Source organism: Manis pentadactyla, chromosome 11, assembly GCF_030020395.1.
Source record: "Manis pentadactyla isolate mManPen7 chromosome 11, mManPen7.hap1, whole genome shotgun sequence".
Classification (NCBI taxonomy): Eukaryota; Metazoa; Chordata; class Mammalia; order Pholidota; family Manidae; genus Manis; species Manis pentadactyla.
In genome coordinates this window covers 67,641,269-67,664,395 of record NC_080029.1, presented here as the reverse complement: position 1 = coordinate 67,664,395, position 23,127 = coordinate 67,641,269, and the positions used below count along the sequence as shown (strand labels likewise).

Below are 23,127 nucleotides of genomic sequence, written 5' to 3'. Positions count from 1 at the left end.
GGTGAGGAATGATTTGGGAAGGTTTGGAGAGTGGGCTGTGTAGCAGCTTCTGGGGAGTGAGAAAGAAGGAAAAAGAGGATTTCAAGTATTGCTGAGGATGACAAATTGGATCTCCTGCTTTGAAAAAAGCAGGTAAACCTGGGAATTCCTCTTGAAAGAATTTGGTTACTGGACTTTGTTCCTTTCAATGTGAAATTGAGCCATGTGGAATTTACAGTGAACAGAAAACCAAGGCTTGGAGAGCCAACCTTCTGCTAACATCACACAAACAAGAAAGGACAGTCAGAAACCTCTGCAGTTTCAAAGCCACATTTTAATTCCCACATGCTCCCTGTGGTTCAGAGATCTGCTGGGTCCACTTCTAAATTCCAATGAAGTTGTAACAGGAAGTCAAATTTCTAATAGTTGTTCCTCCATTGTGAGCTTTCAAGATGAGAATCCTCTTGTTCACTGTATGGTGGGAAATCTTGAGAGGTCGTGTAGTGAACCCTTCCTTGCCCTGCGACTTTCTGGCTTTCATTTATTTCTAGCTCAGTCTTTCTGCTTAACCATGATTTAAAAGACTTTCAAAGAAATAATAGCCTCAGAGTTTAACTCTCACTAGGGATAAAAGAGGAAACATTTCATAATATTCTTCATGTAATTGTAGATTAATGATAACAAAAAAAAAAAAGAGGGAAAGAAAAGGGGATTACTCCCTGATAGGATAAACCTAACTGCAAATCAACAATTAATGCATGCTTTACATATCCTTAATTTTGATCTTTTAAAGGGTGTCAGATGATCAGCTATGGAAGTACATTTTTCTGATAATATTCTTTTCTCTTAAAAAAAAAAAGCAGTTCCTGTGTGGTGATCTCCAATAGGTTCTTCACAATGGTATAAAGGTCATATCAAAGTGTGGGCAAAGGGTTTATTTGTGTTTATACAGAGGATCAAAGCCTAATTTGGCCACCTAGAAAACAAATTAAGATACTATATGAAGAACTTCCAACATCAACATTCTCTGGAAGAGTCGTTCCGGAAGATGATCATCAAAAAACTTCAACAAAGATGCTGACGCTGTTTTGAGCATTGACCCCCTCCTATACAGAATTTTATTGTTGTTAACAACCATTTGATCAATAAATACGAAAGATGCCCTCACAAATATATATATACGCACTTCCAATTGTAAAATAAATAAGTAACCGGGATGTAATGTATAGCATAAGGAATATAGTCAAAATATTGTAACAACTTGGTATGGTGATAGCTGGTACCTAGAATTATCATGTATATAAATGCTGAATCACTGTGTTGTACACCTGAAACTAATGTAATACTGTGTGTCAACTACCCTTCAATAAAAAATAATTATCCAAAAAAAAAAAAAACCATGCTGATGCTGTTGCAGTTGTGGCTGCATTCATCCCACTGGTTCCTGGACTTGCCATTGGAATGAAGAAGGAGATATCTAAGCTGGCCTGTGCATACAGTAAAACAACAAATTTGACTGCATCTATACTGTCAGAACTCAACCAAGAATTAGGAGAAGTGCAAGTTGCAGTGCTCCAAAATCGTGCGACTATAGACTATCTACTGTTAAAAGAATATATGGGATGTGAACAGTTCCCAGGAATGTGTTGTTTTAATTTGTCTGATTTTTCTCAAACTATTCAAATTCAGTTAGACAATATCCATCATATCATTGATAAGTTTTCACAAATGCCTAGGGTACCTACGTGGTTTTCTTGGTTTCACTGGATATGGCTGGTAATTGTAGGTCTGCTTTTGTTATGTATCTGTATTCCTATTCTGTTAATGTGTGTACGCAATTTAATTAGTAGTTTGTTAAAACCCATACATGCTTATGTTACTCTATGAGAAGATATGTCAAAGAAATAATCAATCTTCCCATGTTTTCTTCCATCTGCTACTTCTATAGCTTTTCTTCTTCCTTCCTAATTACAACCCTTTAGTAGAATTCGTGCCTCATATCGAAAATTACCGAGTATCATAATTCTTCCAAGTGGTAAAGATACCTCAAGACAAATGCTGGGCATAGAAGCCACAGGGCATAAATCTGCAAAGCAGTAAAAAGCTAACCTTTTCAAAGAATATTGCTTCTCTCTCACTTACCAACTTTACATTTTCCTGTATGGCCCCGGAAGATGACTGGTTAGCCAGAGACAGGTAAGATTCCTCAAGGGAGGAACAACCTAAGACAGGCACAGTCGCAAGGGGGGCCATCAGGTGAGAAATTGGGGATCAACAGAGGTGAGGCTTAGAACCTGACCCCCCCTGTTTTGAGAGAAATCTTCTGCATCCGTGGTTGTTTTGTTGCCCTTGTCTAGCTTGGATTAATACTTAGTCTATAGGCACAGACCTGATCATCTACATTTGCCCTTTTACAGCACTAAATTATGTTTTCTACCTTTATCTTGCATCTACCTACCACTTCAGTATTTTATTTAAAAAATAATAATAACAATAATAAGGGAGAAATGTAGGATTCACATATAAATCAAGTATAAAAATCAAACAAATAATCATATCTGACTTGATTGTTTATAGTTCATGATGCGTGATCAAAACTGAAAGTTTCTGTGATGACTGCCCTTGTACTGTTCACCATGTAATTTTATTGTTGTTAACAACCATTTGATCAATAAATATGAGAGATGCCCTCTCAAAAAAAAAAAGAGGAAACATTTCTGTGAGAGCAATCTATTTACAAGCATCCTGGCCCCCACTTTGTCTGGGGAGGTGACAGTATTTTGAAACACAAAGAAATAGAAAGACCTGAATTTAAAAGTCTGTAGAATGCGAATTTGTATACGTAAAAATCATTGGCATGTAAATACCGAGAGAAACATGGACAAGAGGAAATAGTACTGATGAAGATGGAGATGAAAGCGTTTGCAGCCTCACTGAGTGCTGCTGGAGTGGACACCTTGCAGAAGGCTTTGCATGTGTGCTGGGTATCCTGAGACACTGGCTCTTCTCTTTCTTCCGCTTTCCTTTCCCATTCACATCAGGCAGTCAATTTTTTGCTTTAGAGAAGGTAAGTATCAGGGCAGATAATAAAAGTGCCCTAACCTTTTCTCTGTTTTTTTGCTTACCTTAAGTCTCTAGAAAAACTTGCAGTGTTTATGAAGGTAAAAGTAGAAATAGATGAACAAGAATAGCTAGAGCAGTGCTTCTCAAACTTTTTTTGTCTTAGGAATCTATATTCTTAAGTATTTTATTCAGAACCAAAAATATGTCAATATTTACCAAGTTATAAATTGAAACTAAGAAAATATTTTAAGTATTTATTCATTAAATGTAATAAAAAACATTGTTTAATAAAAAACTATAAATAACTGGATTCTCATCTTCCGTATTCAATCTGTTGTGACTTGTTTTGAAGCATATGAAGAAAATCCAGTCTTATACAGATACGTGATTGAAAATAGGAGTAGAATTTTAAAAGACTCTTCAGGTAATTCGTGGATATTCTTTTTGGAGAGTGAAGAGTCCTGACTAATGATGCTCCATTTTGTAGGTGACTTTGTTTTGTGGAGATGGGTCACATCAGGGGGAGGTTGCAGGAGTTGCAGGGATTTGGCCAACACAGTTGCCAGGGCTGGCCAGATGCTCCCGGCTAGTGGAAGGTGGATGGTTTGCCCACCTGGTGGTTGTGAGTGTTGCTCCACCTGGAGAGAACCGGTCCAGGTGGTTGGTGAGCGGGTTGGTTGTGGTGATGGTCAGGTCATATCTGGGCCCAGTCTGCGCATGGCCCGTTCTGCTCTGCACACGGTCCGTTGTGTGCATGGCCCGCTCTGTGCATGGCCTGGTCTGCGCACCGCCCTTTCTGCTCTGCACACGGCCCACTCTACACATGACCCCATTCCTATGTATAAAAGAAGAATGAACTTGTACTTTGGGGTCTCCACCTGTGAGTGTGAGACCCCAGCATGCTGGCTCCCCAGTAAACGCTCTTGCTTTTGCATCCATGCATCTCCCGGTTATTTGGAGGTCGATTGCATGGACCCAACATTTGGGGGCTCGTCCGGGCTCGAGCTCCCATAACCGGCGACCGTGTGGGTAAGTGTGAGTGTGACTGCAGTGTTTGATTGCCTGTTTATGTGCCGTGTGTCTTTGTATTTGTGTCGTTTATTGGTGGAAACCTGATCTGGCGGTCCGGGGACTAGGTGCATGCACTATTTTTCCCTGCACCTTGGTGAGCACGGAGATGTCCCTCGCTCACTTCTGTTTTTTGGACTTTTATTTTTTAGTCTGGTGGGAGACGGGAGGTCACTCCCTGATGGAGCCCTTTTACGGGAGAAGCTGTGCCTCTTTGTCTGGTTTCTTTTTGGAAAAAGGCGCCCTAACATTGTGTTCTCTGTATGTGTACTCATATTTGTCTATCTTGTCTTCTTGTTTCTCTTCGGCATGGGCCAGTCGCAATCTACTCCCTCTACTCCTCTGTCTATCTTCGTATCTCGCCTCAGTGACTTTCAAACCCAGGCTAAAAATCTTGGTCTGGTGTCAAAAAGGGTAAACTTTCTATCTTTTGCAGAAATGAATGGCCTAAGTTCAGAGTTGGGTGGCCTGAGGAGGGCACGTTTGATCTCCCCACCATTTTCAGGGTCAAAGACCTTGTATATAGACGTCCTGGGCACCCCGACCAGGTTCTCTTCACTACTGAAGAGAGAGAGAGAGAGTCCTGACTGAAGCCCAGAAACTAGTCCCAGGGATTGATGGGAGACCAACTATGGATTTAGATATTATAAACATCAGATTCCCCTCGAGTAGGCCTGACTGGGACTTCAATATGGATGAAGGTAAAGAGAGGCTCACTGTCTACCGCCAGATTCTGATGGGGGTGTCTCTGGGCAGCAGCACACCATCCCACCAATTTGCCTAAATTAAGTCAGGTGAAACAGGAGCCCACAGAACCTCCTGGAGCTTTCCTTGAGAGACTGCTGGAAGCCTAGAGGACCTATACTCCCCTGGACCCAGAAGCTGCTGAAAACCGGTCCGCGGTAAGTTTGGCCTTTGTTAATCAATCAGCCCCAGACATAAGGTGGAAATTACAAAGATTAGAAGGTTTTGAGGAAAAAAGGCTAGCCAAACTTTTGGCAGTGGCTGAGAAGTGTTCAATAACTGAGACACCCCAGAAGAGCAACAGATCCATGGGTTGGCTAAGATTTTGTTGGCTAATTTGTTAGAAGGTCCTGCCTGGAACCGAGAATTAAAAAGGCTGACTGAACAATGGGGACCTCGAGATCCCAAATACTCCCCCAAGGGCCAGAACCCACTGCAGAGAGACCAGTGTGCCTACTGCAAAAAGAGAGGCCACTGGAAAAATGAATGCCCCAAGAGAGAAGCCAGGGAACAACCCAAGGTCCTCCAGACAGAAGGCTTAGATGACTGAGGGGGATGGGGTTCGGCCCCTCTCCCCAAACCTTGGGTAACCCTGAATGTGGAGGGGAAGCCAGTGACTTTTATGGTCGACACTGGAGCAGAACATTCAATCCTTAAGAACCCCATGGGGCCCCTTTCTCCCAAACAGTCCTGGGTACAGGGAGCCACAAGATCTAACCAATATTCATGGACTACTCGAAGACCCATAGACCTAAAACTGGGATGGGTATCCCACTCATTCATGGTTATCCCTGAGTGCCCCTACTCACTTCTGGGGAGGGATTTGCTATCCAAGGTGAAAGCCCACATCTACTTTGAGGGTGACTCGGTTTCTGTGAACAACCAGAGTGGAGCCCCCGTCAGCATTCTTACCTTATCGCTTAGTGATAACCATAGACTTTACACTAGCCTGAGAAGAGAAAAAGACAACTATGAGCTCCTCCATAAGTAGCTAAAAGAGATCCCGGAAGTATGGGCCAAGATGGAAGGCATCAGATGTGCAAAGCATCGGGTACGGATAGTGGTCCAACTAAAGGCCACTGCCACCCCTGTCCGTGTGCGGTGGTACCCGATCACCCAAGAAACAAAGCTTACCGCTAGCCGCCTTGAGTCAACCACTGTTTGCTTTTGAATGGAGAGATCTGGAGGACAGACTGAATGGTCAACTAACATGGACCAGGTTGCCTCAGGGATTCAAGGACTCACTGACCATCTTCGACGAGGCCCTCCATGAAGATCTGAGTGAGTACCGGCGTTTCCACCCAGAGGTGAGCTTGCTTCAATATGTAGATGATTTACTAATAGCTGTCCGGACGGAAACAGAATGTCAGGCAGCCACTAAAGATTTACTTATGACACTAGGAAAACAAGAGTACTGAGTGTCTGCTAAAAAAGCTCAACTCTGTTTAGAAGAAGTCACCTACTTGGGATACAAACTCAACGGGGGATGCCGATGGCTATCCCAGGCCAGAAAAGAGACTATTTTGCAGCTACCAAGGCCAGACTGTAGACGGTCTGTCAGAGAGTTCTTGGGGACAGCGGAGTTCTGCCACCTCTGGATTCCTGGCTTTGCCAAACTAAGTAGATACCTTTTCCAGATGGGTAGAAGCCTTTCCAACCAAAAGAGAAACTACTGCTGTAGTAGTTGCCAAGAAATTCCTAGAAGACATTATTCCAAGGTATAGCCTTCCTTCTTTTATTGGGTCAGACAATGGACCAGCTTTCGTCTCTCAGGTAACACAAGGGCTGAATCATATATTGGGGACTAATTGGAAGCTACACTGTGCATATCATCCCCAAAGCTCAGGTCAAGTAGAAAGGATGAATTAGACCATTAAAGAGATTTTAACCAAATTAACCCTAGAAACTGGTGGTAACTGGGTGACTCTCCTCCCCTTCGTTCTGTTCAGGGTCAGGAACACTCCCTATAGATTGGGCATAACCCCGTTTGAAATCCTGTTTAGCAGGCCTCCCCTGATCCTTTCCAATTTGCGAGCTGATCTGTTAACTGAGCAAAATGATAAAAACTTTCTGTCCTCCCTACAAGCTTTGTATCAGGTCCAAGACGCCTTTTCAGTTGGTCCCCATGGCTGACAACTTTATTATCAGCAGTAACAGGTCCCCTCTTACTTCTGATACTGGCTCTTACATGTAGCCCCTGCCTTATCACTGCCCTCCTCAAATTTCTACAGAAACAGATCTCCAGCATCCAACTTATGGTCCTTAGATCTCAGTACAGGCCCTTGAGTAAGGAAGACCCTATTCCGTTTCTTAAAAGATTTGAAGTAGACTAAAACTCAAGGGGGAAATGAAGAGTTCTGACTAATGCTGCCCCATTTTGTAGGTGACTTTGTTTTGTGAGAGATGGGTCACATCGGGGGGAGGTTGCAGGAGTTGCAGGGATTTGGCCAACACAGTTGCCAGGGCTGGCCAGATGCTCCCGGCTAGTGGAAGGTGGATGGTTTGCCCACCTGGTGGTTGTGAGTGTTGCTCCACCTGGAGAGAACCGGTCCAGGTGGTTGGTGAGCGGGTTGGTTGTGGTGAGGGTCAGGTCATATCTGGGCCCGGTCTGCACACGGTCCATTCTGCGCACGGCCTGTTCTGCTCTGCACGCCGTCCGTTGTGCGCACGGCCCGCTCTGCGCATGGCCTGTTCTGCCTCTGCACATGGCCCGCTCTGCGCACGGCCCGGTCTGCACATGGCCCGCTCTGTGCACAGGCCATTCTGCCCACGGCCCGTTCTACACACGACCCCATTCCTATGTATAAAAGAAGAGTGAACTTGTACTTTGGGGTCTCAACCTGTGAGTGTGAGACCCCAGCATGCTGGCTACCCAATAAATGCTCTTGCTTTTGCATCCACGCATCTCCCGGTTATTTGGAGGTCGATTGCATGGACCCAACAGATAGAACACAAAAACTTAACAAGTGGTCATTTCTTTATAGAAATAGCTGCAGTGTGGAATCCAAAACCACAGAAGTGACTTTTTGTTATTCCATTACATTCAAATCTTTGATCTGCATTGCACTTTGAATGAAATTTCTACCCATGCTTAATTTTATAACATCATCCACTGGCCATGCAGAAAATACTGGCTCATGGTGTTACACAGATCTCCCAAATGGTAACATCTTTCATTATTTAGTATCAGCTTTATATTTGTTACTTTCAACATCAATTTCATCAGAAGAGTCATTAATATGTTGGAAAGATATCAAACTCATGATGGCAGGTACAAGTTTTACAAAATTCCAAATTCTATCATTGAGGGCAAATGCTGTTTATTGATTAATTTATGTTTAAGTAGCAGCCTCACTTTGTTTATTTCTAGAAAATGCCAGCCTAATGCTAAAGTCTTAATAAGATGGTTTTGTCTGTGGTTCTTTTAATTAAAATGGTTTTCCATGAAAAAAAAAGCAGCTAGTTTATCTCACAATCCAATCATGTAAATGCCTTGTTGCTACTATATGTAATACAAGCATATTATATGTTTTTGCCATTTCACCAGAGTATTTAAAAAATGTGCATATGGGGATCAATATTTAGTCGAGCTAATATTTTTTTACTGCTTTACCATATTCTTTAGTGAAACTGTCTTGTTTTTTACTGTATGTGTGGGGCAGTAGAGAATAACTATTATTGTAGTTTGGTGTTTATTTGGAAGGAAAAGCTTTTCATGTACCCTTAGATTCACCTCTTGGAAGCTTGCGAATTAAACAGACAAAAGATAGATCAGCAAGAGAAAAGACAGATTTTTATTCAGGGACACACTGCAGTTCACATACACAAAAAAGGGTGACTCAAAGAGGTGGCTAGAATTGGGAGCTTTTTAGACCCCCTTATTAGGGGAAGGAGAGAGGGATCCAGGTCTTCACAGGAAAATGACTGACTTCATAATAAGGGGAGGTGGAAGAGGGGTCCTTGGGGGAAACAAGGGATGTTTTGGAAAGGTACATAGCCCTTTAGGAGTGGGTCTGTTTAGGTGTGGTGTGAAGACTTCTCTCCAGTAGTAAGGCTCAGTCTTCCCTGTGTGCTCCAGGGGTGGGGATTTAAGGTAATTGAGTTCTTTTGGGAGGCCTTACTTTTAGGCAGATAAGGCATTTCAGGGGCTCAGATGCCTTCTGCTCAAAATAATTTTTATGCTTCAGTGGCATATTCTGGACCCCTTCAGGGCCGCTCTCTTGGTTAGGGCCACAACACCAGCAGGCTCGCCCACCATTGTTTTTGTATCATTGAGGCAAATACCACATCATTGATAAATGGACAGGGTCAAAGGACAAGTAACATATTACTGTAATTATAAAAATACTTTCGATTTCTCCAACCCCTTTAAAGGTTTGTGGGCCATGAACTTTAAGAACTACCAAGATAGTGTGGTGTCTTGGAGAAATAGAGGGGAAAGCTGATATTATACTACAGCCTGAAACACAGATTTCCTCCCAGGTAGGTGGGGAGGAGGGAGGCCAGCAAGTCCTAGAGAAGTGGAGGAAAGCACCTTATGTTTTGGCACCAGCGCTGGGAGGCAGCAAGACTCTAGAAAGGAATGGCTGCACTGTGCACCTTGGCAGACAGCCAATAGGAAACCTTGGCAAAAGATTCTTCTGCTTGAAGAACGGTGTAGGCGCTTCAGAGTGCAGAGGGACAGGGACAGGAGACACCTCAGCTGTCACTTGTGTGGACTGATGGTTACTGATAGAAAAAGAACACATACACACACATATATATGCACACCATACACAGGGCCTGGGCACTCTGCAAGGTTCTCAGTGCAACCCCATGGCAGGAAGGCCCCTAGAATGACCATCTTGGCAGAAGAAGGGCTGATCAGATATTAAATCGAGGTATAAGTATTTTTTAATGTTACATCTTACAACTGAGTTTGTAGGCCTAAATTTACTGACTCTTTGTGCATCATTTTTTGAATCCTTGACAACCTTATGAAGTGGATCTTATTATTATCATTCCCATTTTATAGTTGGGGAGGCTGAGAGGATAGATGATTTGCTTTGCGTACAGACAGTAAATAGCAGAGCAAGGATTAGAGCAGTCTTTTTGGAAGCTTGTGCTTCCAACATACTGTCTCTGTGTGACTTAGTATAATTAATTTCCCTGTTTTCACTCTCTCCATTCAGCTAACTTCTAACTTCACTGGTCACGGGATCAGGGAGAAAGGAAATAAAAAGCTTGGTTGGCTTATATGTGCCCATTTTTTTGTGGGTTCTTCTAGCCCTGGCATGGAATGATCTAGCAGATCCTGGAATTCCTGTCTGGAATGATCCTTAGAAGGGAGGGATGGTAAATGCTCAGTGAAGATGGTAAACGCTGCTACAATTATCCAGCAGACTGCCGAGGAAGATCACGGGACTACAGGTGGTTTATGCTTGACTCATCCCCCTACTCTCTGAGCCTTAGACCCAAAAGGCAGGCTGCTTGGAGAGCTCTGAGGAAGGCGTGATCAGGCCCTGTGAATACAGCTGCAAAGAAGTGAATGTGGCTCCTGTCTGGTATTCCTTTAATTATAGAAACACCATGCCCCTAGCTGGCATACTCCCAGCATTCCAAGGCACTGCAGAACTTGAAGGCTGTGGTGGTTTTTAAAAAATGTCTTTAAAAATCAAATTCTTTGACACTCCTGCTATCAAGAGCTGGTTTGTAACCCCACTTCTCTGCAATAGGGGCTGGGCTGGCCTTAGTGATCCACCTCCATGGAATTGACTGGGGCAGGGCAATGGCTAGGTTGAAAACAGCAATACAGTTTTTTCCTGGTTCTCTCTAGGGACACTCACCCTTGGAACTGAGACCCATGCTGTGCGGAAGCCCACACTGCACGAAGAGCTGTATGCGTGTTCTGGCCAACAGCCCTGCCGAGTCCCAGCTGACAGGCAGCAACTGCGCCAGTCCGCAGACACAAGAGAGGGGCCTTCGAGAAGACTGTAGCCCTACTCACCATCTGACTTCAACCGCATGAAAGAACTCAACTGGGAACCTCCTAACTGAGCCCAGCCAACTCGCAGAACCATGAGAGAACAGCAGTAATAACAGTCGGTGGCTGTTGCTGTTCCATACCACCAGCTTGGGGGTGGTTCAGTTAGCAGCAGTAGAGACCTGAAACCTCTTCCTCGGTTGCTCTTCCTTCAGTTGCTACTCACTGATTTTACAGATATTTATAGAATGCCTTCTCTGGGCCTTATTGGTCTTAACATGTTCCTCTTCCCTTCCCTAATGCTCAAGAAGGCAATCAAGTCTTTGAAAACATATGTTCCAGTCCCCAGCCCCATAGTAACTCAGGAGCTCAGGAATGAGTCTCTCAGACCCTGGTGAGTCGTGTCTGTGGCTGCTGGACATGGTGTCCCCATGATGGTGTGTCTCTAGCCAAGGAAGCAATCTGATTCAGAGCCTGAGCTGGGCAGGCTGAAATGGTGGCTGGCCCAAAGTGTGGCAGAGGCTTTGGATGGGGGTGACACTCCTTACGGCTTGTTGTGTCCTATTTTTGCTGCTACAGGAAACGGGAAAAGCACAGACATGTGAGAGAAGGAAGAGGAGAAGAATTTATGGCAGCAGGAAGAGGAAGGAAAAGAGCAAGAAGGAGCCTATAGGCAGAGGAAGAGGAGAAAAAGAAGGGGTTATGGTAACAAAAGAAGATAGCCAGAAAGAGAAACTACTGTATTTTAAAACATGCACCTTTGAAAGAGAGGCTCTTAGTAAATAAGAACTAAATATACTGAGCACTTACCAGGTACCAGGCATTTGCTCTAACTGCTTTCATATGATCTCCTTTAATTTATTCCACATCCCCATGGAGTAGTACTCTTATTATCTGTACCACCACTTCACAGGTAGGGAAACTCAGAGACAGGGAGGTCAAGTAACCTGCCTAGGTGAGTGGTAGAGCTGGGAATCAACCCCAACCAGTCTGGTTCCAGGATCTGTGCTCTTAATGACTAAACAATATTTGTTCCCATCATACAGAATGTTTTTGAGGCTGCCTCTCTGAACACAGAGGTATATTTGTTCTTTCACAACAGAACAAAAATGGAAGAAAAGGGAGGGTGGATGTAGGCAAAGATAATGTGAGAGATAAAAGAAACAAGAGCTGTAAAATCAGAGACAAAAAAGAGAAAAAAATGTTGCAGGATAGAATGTATAATGTTATCCTATTTATGATTTAAGGAAATAGCATGCATACACACAAACACATTCTTTAGAAGGAAGAAAAGGATTTTTTCAGACTTACTGCTTTCCCAAATTGGTTAGTTTTTTGTTTGTCTGTTGTTACCATTATTTTTCAGAGTACTATTTATACCAAGGGTGGTGAGAAAGTTGTTCCTTGGGAAAGAAAAAAGTCCTAAATTCCCTAATTCAAAATCTAGCATATTTTGGGGGGTGTGGGGAGGGTCTGCAGCTAGTTAGGAGGCTTGTGAAATATTTGGGGGAACTTCTTCCTTCTGACTTTTCAGTGTGTATATAAGACTTATCAGCACCTTGTGTATACACAGAACAGGATATCCCAACTTAAATAATAAAGGCAATATGAAACTTTCAGATGAGGGTTGCAACTGCTTTTCCTGTTACCTGAATTAACAACTCAAAAATAAGATCCAAGCTGGGATTCTCCGCTGCCCTCAAAAGATAGATCCAAAAAGTTGGGCTGATGGGTGGACAGTGACCCAGTGCCATCTTGGAGCTGGAGCAAAGAGGTCTGGCTCAGCACCAGGTCTCAGTGGGTTCCATCCATAGGTGTGTGGTGTGATTTGTCACAGTCTTTGGTGGGGCTCTGCCCAGCAGCCTCCAGGATCTGAGGTGGGGCAAGAGCTAGTCACCTCTCTGAGCTTTCCTCCCTCATCCTGACTGCTGTGCTGTGAGCTGTGAGTGTGTGTTGCCCAGCAGTCAGACCCATGCCAGTCACTTGTCTCTACAGACAAGCCTGGCTGGATCTCCGCTTGCATTCATTGGCAGCTGGGAGACAGAGTGTGAGCCTCTTCCCGTGATGGTAGCACTTAAATCAACAGGTTCCTAGGGACGAGTGAGCACACCTAGATAATGCAGATAATTGTTATTATATAAGGAATCAATGATGAAAACATCATGCTGGGACAGAGAAAGTGCTGCTTTAGAAACAAGAAGATATATATATATATATATATATATATATATATATATATTTTTTTTTTTTTGAGAGGGCATCTCTCATATTTATTTATCATATGGTTGTTAACAACAATAAAATTCTGTATAGGGGACTCAATTCACAATCAATAATCAACCCCAAGCCTAATTCTCAATAGTCTCCAATCTTCTGAAGCATAACAAACAAGTTTTTACATGGTGAACAAGTTCCTACATAGTGAGTAAGTTCTCACATGGTGAACAGTGCAAGGGCAGTCATCACAGAAACTTTCAGTTTTGATCACGCATCATGAACTATAAACAATCAGGTCAAATATGATTATTCGTTTGATTTTTATACTTGATTTATATGTGAATCCCACATTTCTCCCTTATTATTATTATTATTTTTAATAAAATGCTGAAGTGGTAGGTAGATGCAAGATAAAGGTAGAAAGCATAGTTTAGTGCTGTAAGAGGGCAAATGTAGATGATCAGGTCTGTGCCTATAGACTAAGTATTAATCCAAGCTAGACAAGGGCAACAAAACATCCACGGATGCAGAAGATTTCTCTCAAAACAGGGGGGGTCAGGTTCTAAGCCTCAACTCTGTTGATCCCCAATTTCTCACCTGATGGCCCCCCTGCGACTGTGCCTGTCTTAGGTTGTTCCTCCCTTGAGGAATCTTACCCGTCTCTGGATAACCAGTCATAAGAAGATATATTTAAAAGGACTCAATGAACATGGAAAAACTTCCCCAGTAGTCTCCAGCTCTTTTGATTTTCTGTGTCTCAGTATCTCAGCTGGAAGGTAGGTGGAGTAATTAGAAGATGCTAGAATCACCTTGGGACCTAACTGCCCTCCTCCCTTTAAGAAACAGAAATCCTGAAGGATCTTCTCACTTGGTTACCCCATGGGAAGGGCCTTAAAAACATCTCAACATCTAAACTAAAGAGTGTGCATACTGGGGAGTACTGTGGTGATTTATAACAGCACCCAGGGACAATTCTCATTTCCAGGCATGAGGATTACACTGATTTACTCAAACAGAGAACCTAGTAGAAGGACTTAATGTAGTAATGTTGCTTGTTGAGTGTTCAGTGGCTTGCATGACTAGTGGGGATTCAAAAGCTGCCATTAAAAGGCAGAATTTTATTAAACATAGATTCTCAACTGTAAGGTTCTTCATTTTCAACATTAGGAAGGCTAATTATGCTCCCAGAGTGGTGGCTAAGTTCACCTCTTGAATGAACTAAAAATTCTTTTTGTTCATCAATATTTTAAATGATAAACTTTGTGCTCATGTAAGGATATTTAATAACAGAGAGGGGATTTCCAGGTCTCAGTCCTTAATCACCATTAATAGTTTCTTATACAAACTATTACAAAATTGTGTAATTGTAAAATATGTCCTTTAACAAAATTCCAAAGCTTATATTAAAGCAAACACACCCCCATGTACACACGTCTCAACAAATATAAAAACGTGTATAGAATCCATAAATAGGATCATGATATGCATCCTCTTCCACAACTTTTCTTCCTACAAATTAAGTGTATGTTGGGCAATTTCGAACATCAGTAAAATCTATCTGCTACTTAAAAAAAAAAAGTTTTTTTCATATTATTCCAATATTTGTATTACTATGCTTTAACCAGAACCTCAGTGTAAGTCCGGGGAGAAGTAAATCCCAGGGCAAAATACCTCTAAAACTGAAATCAGTCAAAGGGAGAAATAAAGTTTAAAATTCATTTGTTGCTTACAAACTGCAGTCCAGGGCCTTCTCTTTCCTGCTCCAGCAGAAGCAAAACCAGCCCTCCCCCTCACCTCTCAAGTACAGGTAAGTCCTCCATTGCCTAGGTAATTACCCATTGATATGGAGATTAATTTCTCTCCACCCCTGAGGAACGGTACAAACGCACTAAAGACATACTTCTTTCAACCTCTCAATGCCTATTGATAAGCAGATGTACTAAAGCTAGGTGAGATATTCTAGAAATGTTACAATTTTACCCACACTCAGCAATGGACATTTATGTTTCTCATAGTAGTATTTTACATAGGTATTACTTAATTGGCCTTAAAATGTTGCATGATTTACACTCCCACCAGTGGCGTATTTCCTGAACATCCCTATTGTCACTGAGGACTATCGAAACTTTCCTAATAGATGGTAAAATTTATCTAAGTCAGTTCTTTATGGTAGAAATGTATATACAGTAGAAATGCATGAAATCAGCAATATACCTGAGTGAATAAACCGTAGAACCCCAGGTCGTTGTACAGGGGAGTCGCTGATTTGTAATTCTCTGCTTTACAGTCTTAAGATTCAGGATTTAGGAAGTATTTTCTCACACAATGCGCTCTACGCACTGGTTGGGTTCACAGGGCAGAAGGCAGTGCTGCACTGTGGGCTGTATTAAGCCTCTTTCCCGCTTCTGGGGAGCTTGGACTGAAGTCCTCAAAGTATAAAGCTGTGCTGGTAGTTTGAGACTCATCACTGTTTTAACCATGGGGCTTGTTTTCGTAAAATACATTCAGACACCCAGTTTAGGAGGCCAGAAACACATTTGCCCAGCACTGTAGTGCCAGGGTGGGTACTCACCGGCGCACTCCCCGACCTCCTCTAGCTGAGCAACACAGTCTTCCCCAGAATGTTGGATCTTGGCAAGAAGTCATGCCCTCTTACATACTACCCTTGGCTGAATGAAAGACAAGCTAAGAACGCAAACTGCTAAATGGGAGGAGGGGAAAGAGGAGTGGGGGAGGCAGATAAGAATCCCCCTCGGCTCTGCAGGAAGGCAAAGGGTTTCCGTTCGCTGGAGGCAAAGATGGCACGGGGCGCTAGGAATAGGCTCAAAATTGTGATCCTGGAAGGGCGTACCCGACCTCTGAGACTGATCACAGAAGCTGCCAGCAGCTGGAACGGCCAAGGCAAGGCGTTTTTCCAGTTCCTTGATGTACTTCCTATCAACCAGCAGTTTCTGTAGATCTCTTGGGTGAAGAAGCAAAATGTTCTCTTCTATGCTGTGGGAGGGAACTTGTTTCCTGGAAATGGCTCTACCATATTTCACCAGAAATACCTGCGGAGCCTTTTTGGTTATATTTCACTAGGCTCTGATGATGTTCTACATTCTCAACAGGAGCAAGTAAACTCAAATCTGCTTCAGCATTTTGGGTAACTGAGTGCACAAAGCATAGCGTGCATACTCTCATCTCCACACATATCAGTGTTTGTTTCTGGCACGAGAAACAGCATTCAATGAACCTAAACACACGTGGGTTTTGTACAACTATTGTTTTTTAAAAAATAAATCCTTACCTTTAAATGTCTATCACCTGGTTTTTAAAATTTAGAATCATAGCCTTTTTGCTGGTTTTTAAAAAATAAAGAAAATCAGATGGTTATCAATATTTGCCCTCCAAAAAAAATGCCAGGCCTAGCTCATTTACTAGTGAGGTCTAACAAATCTTTGTGGCATACTTAATATTTATCTTATGCAAATTATTCTAGAAAATAGAAAAGCTCAGAAATAGCCATCTCATCTTTTAAGTCAAAGTATTTTTTTGATATGTCATTTGCTTTTTAAAAATTGAGATATAATTGATGTATATTATTTTGATGATGAATATAACATTGTTCATTTCAGGTGTACAATCTAACAATTTGATATTTGTGTATACTGTGAAATGATCACAATAAGTCTAGTTCACATTACATACACAGCTACAGAAACTTTTTTCTTGTGATGAAGATTTTAAAAAGGCTAAAAATTTTGATTCAAAACCAGTCACTATGTTGCAGACTTGAAACCAGTATCTTATATATTTTTTTAAAAGGTAAGAACAATATATGAAGAGAAAATCATTGGTCTCAAACATTTATCAATGTAAATGCAAAAAAAATCCCAAATAAAATATTAGCTAAACAAATCCAATGAGATATTTAAAACATAGTAGTTTAAGTATCAAAATATTAAATATCAAAACCTAGTAGTTTATCCTGGTAAAGCCAAACTGGTTCAAAAATGGAAAATGTACCAATGTAATTCACTACATTTAAGGAACTAAGGGAGAAAAATCATCATCTTCTATTGACTGAGAAAAAAGACATTGGCTAAGTGTTAGTGCCTATTTATGAATTTTTAAAAATGTCAAAAGTCTTAACAAACATGGAGTAGGATGGAGCTTCCTTAATTTGATTAAGATTTTATATCAACTTTAGACACATCTCTTAAGTGTTGGAAACATATCCTTGTAACATAACATAGTGCTTGTAGGAGAGGAAAATAACTTTCCCTCTATCCTTCTGAGTTCATAGCTGACCCCTGTAATAAAGGACAGATGAACAAAGCAAGAGAAAAGTAAACAGAAGTTTATTAACATGTATACCTCATGTACATATGGGAGATAGAGAAAAATGAGTAACTCTCTGAGGTATTTTAGAATTCAGCACAAAATACAAATTTAATAGGGAAAGGGGAGGGAGATGTAGGCCTCTCAGGGGAGAGTAAATTATTTTTAGGAAGATGAATGGGTCCTTAAAAGAACAGATGGGAGGAGTGACAGTTTGTGATAAAGTGTGTCTGGGGGGTGGAGCCAGCTTAGGGTCTCCTTTCCTGTGATGAGTCCATCTCCCCTAGCTGCTGGAACTCCCTGGGAGGGGATTATGACCACCGAGCCCCTTTTGGACAATCTGTCTTCAGGGAGATAAGGGGAGTTCAGAGAAAGCCTCCTGCTGCATTTGCTATTTTTCAAGTGCCTATAGCTCCAAGTAACTAATATGCCAAAGCAGCATATTTTGGGGTGGCATGTTCTGAACTCCTAGAGTCATATTTTGGGGTGACATTATTCTGCTACCCTTTGTTATAAGGAAGAAAAAAATTATAGTAGTTTATTTTATCAGATTGCACACATAACAAAAGTTCCTCAATGATGATTTGTAAAGTATTGAAAACATAAAAAGGGAAATAAATGTTGTGGACAAGTTCCAACTCCTCTTCCTATATGGGAGAAGTGCTTCATTGTTTATCACATAGGTGAGATGTAATGCTCTGTTTCCCACGATGGATGCTTAGGTGGGGACCTCTCCCATCTCTTAAACTTCAGCCCTTCCACAGCCAGTGAGGTTTGTGATCTTGGCCTAGCCAGTGAGATATTCCCGCCCCGCAACCCTAGACAGGCGGCCCATGTGGGTTTGATTGCGCTGGCCGCGGTCATGTTCGGCAGCTTCCTACTCCTAAGTCTTCCAGAAGGCCTTGACTCCCACCTGCCTTCTAAGTCTGGCTTTCGTTTCCTATTGACTTGTTGAACCCATGAAAGCCTTCTTATTTCTTTCATTTTTCCTTTCATTTACAAAAACTTAGTTTTGTGTTGAATGCAGCTAAGAACCTTGGCTGATAGTCCTTTCTTTCTACCACATAGAGGCAATCCTGTTAATATGTAATTCCATTTCTTTCCAGATTTTGCTTTGCATTTTTTATATAATTAAGATCAGGCTCTATACATTTTTGAATTTGTTTATCTAGCTTAATGTGCACATGTATATTATTTTAAGTGCTACATAAATTTTAAAATTTTACCTGATTTTTCCACATTGTTTACACTATAATTTCCTTACTCATGATCCTATTGGATATTTGAGTTTGTTCCAAAATGTTGGATTACTATAAATAAATCATGGTATATGTTTTTCTCAGTTGTTTCCTTAAGATATTTCCCAAGAATTTTCTTATGATAAATTCCTAAGAGTAGAATTATCATACCCAGAGGTAGGAGTTCTAATATTAAGCTTGTGACCAATAAATACAAAAATACATAGGTACTGAGAATGGGTAAAAGGCACTGGGCATTATAATGATCAAAAAATTTATTGAGCACTAACTAGATGTATGTCTACATTGGTCCCTAAGACATAACCCTTGCTCTTACAGTTGAATAAAAAATTTTACCATCATCCAATTTGCAAACAAGCTCTACCAACATATAACCTACAAAAACAAAGAGAGTGCAATGTATTAACAGGACTAGAATATGCTGTGATGGAAAACAGAATGTTAGTTCTAGAAGGGACAGTAGTAACTTTAGTATAAATAAATGAAAATTAGACAACACAACTCTCAAGTTTCTCTAGGTTTATAATTACAGTGGTTTGCACAAATAGATAAATGAATCTAAGTACTTTAGGTCAAGATAAACTTTAAAAAAATGTTTTTCTGGATGCAGATTTATTCACCACAAATGAATTCCCTCTAACCGGAGTTGGCTGACCAAGTTTGCAACCACATATATCTGCCTCTAAACTGGAATGAGGTTGCTGACCCAGAAACCCATCCCTAAGTGTCTCTGCTGTCTTCCCCTGGGTGAGTCTTGCCCTCCAGGTCATTCACTCCCAGACCTGCCAGCAGGCCTGCCCTTCTGAGGACAGCTGCGATGCAGGCTGGTAGGCACAACTTCAGGGGGCAGATAGCGGTACTCAGGGGGATTCTGGCTACTCTTAGTGGTAGGGCACTAATAGAAATGTTTCCAGGCAAACTGCTCCTTCAGTAGCCTTGAGACCTGATAGACTGGTGGTCTTCATGCCATGAATGTTGGGTGTGTTCTTGTCTGCAAGCTAGGGGTGCTTTGGCATGTGGACATCCTTCTTGGTCATCCTCATTCCTTCCTTAAAAAGGAGTTCATAAATGGTAATCTAGTTCTTAGCAGGTATCAACCTCATCTAGGGCCAGGCCTGGAAAGCCAAGATAAACTGTTAAACCTACGCCTTTATAATGAAAATTCAGTCTGCATCTTAGGACCGGAAGGAACTGCTGGAGGAGGATCTAGCCTCTTCTCATTCCCATACAGGGCTATTCCAAGAAATACACGAGGAGTCCAATTCCTTGAAAAGGTTGAGATACTTGGAAAGGAGAAATGTTTTCTTAGTCACAGCATTAAAGAAGAACAATAAAGTCCTTTTAAAAGTCTTATTTATGCTTGTCCCTAAAAATGGAAAGGACATAATGGTCAATCTGTAGAATCCCCTAATCGATTATTTATACTTAATTGCTAAAACTCACCTTTGTACCGTCCAGTTGCTGCAACTTCCAAAGGCAGTTGGAGACTGTTTAGTCTGCCAGAGGAACAGGATTCCCAGCACATCCTGCAGACCAAACAGGCTGTATAGCTGACCTGCAGAAAAGGCACAACATGCCTGATTTCCTGAAAAATGTGGAAACACATTGAAGAATGTGTCCCCATTTGGGAGGCAAAATGTAGATCCATCATGTTGTGTTTTGTATTCTTTGGGACCAGAGCCTGGACCCCTAAGCTTTTGTGGTTGAAGCTGGGTACATGCCGTGGCAGAGTATTTGGGCCCAGGGCACACCAGGTAGAGTCAGGACAAACCTGCACCCCGCCCCCAGCCAGCATTCCGTGTCCACATTAGGCTCCGTTATGCCCAGAAAGCAGGGTGATATTACTTCTGGGGGGAACTTAATGTGACCATGACCCTAGCCTTTTCTTCTCTTTACAGATGGTGCCTTAGAATTCTATTCGATTTGGAGGGGAACAAAGCAGTGGGTGCCAATTAACCTCAGTGTGAATGACTTAAGGAAACACAAGCTATTTTCAGAGGACCACGATGAGGTGGTTGACAGATCCCCCCATGACCAAGTCTCAGAAATCAGTTTTAAATACAGAACGCCACCATGGAAAACAAGGCAAGCCTTCCCATGAACTTACCACATCCATGAACTCCTCGTCTTACAGGAAAAAAATGTGGGGAGGAGTTTGTGCTGAGTGTCCCCGGTGCGCGGTGGGCGCCCTGGGGGCATCTCTGGAGTGGGCTGCGCACGGGGATTCTGGCAACACCCTTGGGGCTGGATCAGACTTTGATTGGTATCATCTGACATTTGGTCAGAAATTCCTTCCCAGGTGGGATTTAAAGACGTCAAAAGCCCTCCCTGGCCCATCTTCCCACCCCACAGATGAGGCTGTAACAAACTCCAAGGCCCAGGAACAGGGCAGGTGCCCCAATCTTGCCGATTATGAGATCTCTGACCAACCGCCAGGGTGTACTAGGTAAACCAGCACATATCTTGTCAATTCTTCACAGTCCATTAGGTAACATAATACCCTTCAACTGAAGGAATTTAGAGTCTCATGCCCAGAGCCTCCTTATTGAGCCGGTCTCTCCCTTCACTACTATCTTGATTATGTGTAAACAGGAATTTTCAGTTGAATCATAATTAGTCTCCAGATAATTAACTCCTGAACTTGTGGCTAAAAGTTTCCTTTGTTAATAAATAGCCTTAAACCCTACTAAAGCAGAGCTCATGGATAAGGGGGAGGAGTAAGTTTGGTAGAAGGAAATATTATTTAGCACATACTTCTTAAACCAGTTTAACTTGATTTTACTGTATATTTGAACCAGTTTAACTTGATTTTTACTGTATTGTTGATTGGTTAAGGGTAGGTAAGAGACTTTACATAACTGCTATCTTAATTTGCTGAGTTACAGAAGTTCCTTGATTTGTTATTTTGTTCCTTAAATAGCTTGTGTTAATCTAGCTTTTTAAATTTTCTCCACAAACATTCCATCACCTCTCAATAACTGGGTCTGTTTTGGAGCCAGTGGTTCAAGAAGGAATGACTGAGAAGGAAATTGGGTCACACTGATTCTATCAGGTGAGATAGAAATAAAAGCTGATCTTGAGCAAAAATCTGAAATGTAGTCAGGCACACAGAAAATGTACAATGTGATTACGAAGTTTGCTTCTGAATTAAATATAAATCTGCAGCAAGCTGCATTTCTATTTAGAGACAGCTCAGTGCCAGCTGGCAGCCTCTACAGTCCCTTGCAGTGTGTTAAACCCACTCAAAACCTCGAGTTCAGCTGTCTTCCCTCCTGATTCAAGTCGTCTAGTGATCCTTTTCTTGACAGTCACGAGGACAACAGATTCAGTTGTCAATACCAGCAGTTGGGGGGGGGGTCACTTGCTGTTTTTTTTTTTTTTAATTTCAAAGTTGATTTCATGTGATCTCATGCTGGAATAAGTCTACACCTGAGGGTGCTAAAAGCCTTACTGCCAAGAGAGATTTGAATACTAAACTGGGAAAGGAACCTTCACTGGGGCGATGGCCAAGAAGCTAGTCAGTCGTAGATCCAGCTTAAAAGGTCATTGGCTCACTAGCAAGAATGCTAGCAGCCTCAACATTTGCTACAAATCCCTCTTATTAGTCAATTGTTTTCGAATTTCTTTCCCACTGGGAAACCCAAGGATGTCTCTTGTCTGAGTATACCATTCTCAGCTGACCGTTTCTCCCTAGAGAGGTGAGGAATGATGCTCTGCAGCATACCCTATGAATCACAGGTCAGGAGGCAGGAAGCCTGCCAAATTCTTGGCATACAGCCACCACCCTCCCTGTCTGTGACTCAGTCCACACGCAAAAAAGGGCATAGACAACATGCCTTGAGAAGCACCTGAGTCTCAGACCCAGAAGTACCAGAACCAAAAAGGATTTCAGGTAGCTTGACCAAGAGTGGAAATAACCGCCCTGGTTTACCTGGTACTGAGAAGTTTCCCAGGACACAGCACTTTCAGCGCTAAAGCTTGGAATCCTAGGCAAACTGGAATAGTTAGTCACTCTTTGCTCAACTATTTGCAGAGAAGGAACTGTGGCTCAAGAGGCCAACTTGCCCAAGCTAACAAAGTCAGTCGGTGGGAGATCTGGGATTGGAATCCTGATCCACTGGTGCTAGAGCTCAGCGCTCTCTCACTTCGGTTCTCACAGCGCACGGCACAGAGTGGTGCTTGTGCTTCTGTTAGGGCTGTCTTTTGAGGTCAAGGGAATGCTTTCCACAGATAATTCCTAATTAGCCATAATCTCACTCAAGGTCATCATGAATCAGTTATAAAACTAGGTCTCTACTTCTAGACTCTGAACAGAACAGATTGAATCAAGGGGAGGGAAGCTTAGTGAGAAACAGCAGTAGTAGTTAAGACAACACAGATTGTGCGAAGATGAGGAGACCTCTGTGTAGAGGTGGGCTGAGCAGCACCGCAGCTCCGGGATATGCGGAAATACACTGAGCAGTGCAAACACCAAAGAGAAGGGTGTATTACTTCCCTGTCCTTAGAGAGTAT

The 23,127-nt window shown here is 42.2% G+C and overlaps 2 long non-coding RNA genes across 2 annotated transcripts in view; one reads left to right on the top strand and one right to left on the bottom strand.

Moving 5' to 3' along the window:
* Nucleotides 1-13,108: 13,108 nt before the first annotated feature.
* LOC130679529 (uncharacterized) overlaps nt 13,109-23,127 on the top strand; it is an 84,312-nt gene continuing 74,293 nt past the window's right edge. Inside the window, exon 1 of the long non-coding RNA XR_008992520.1 lies at nt 13,109-13,497. This is a non-coding gene — a long non-coding RNA (uncharacterized LOC130679529). The remainder of the gene's footprint in view (nt 13,498-23,127) is intronic.
* LOC118910314 (uncharacterized) lies at nt 14,411-21,188 on the bottom strand. The gene is made up of 3 exons (XR_005023903.2): nt 20,723-21,188; nt 20,059-20,170; nt 14,411-16,240 (listed from the first exon to the last, which is right to left on the bottom strand). It is a non-coding gene; the product is annotated as an uncharacterized LOC118910314 (long non-coding RNA).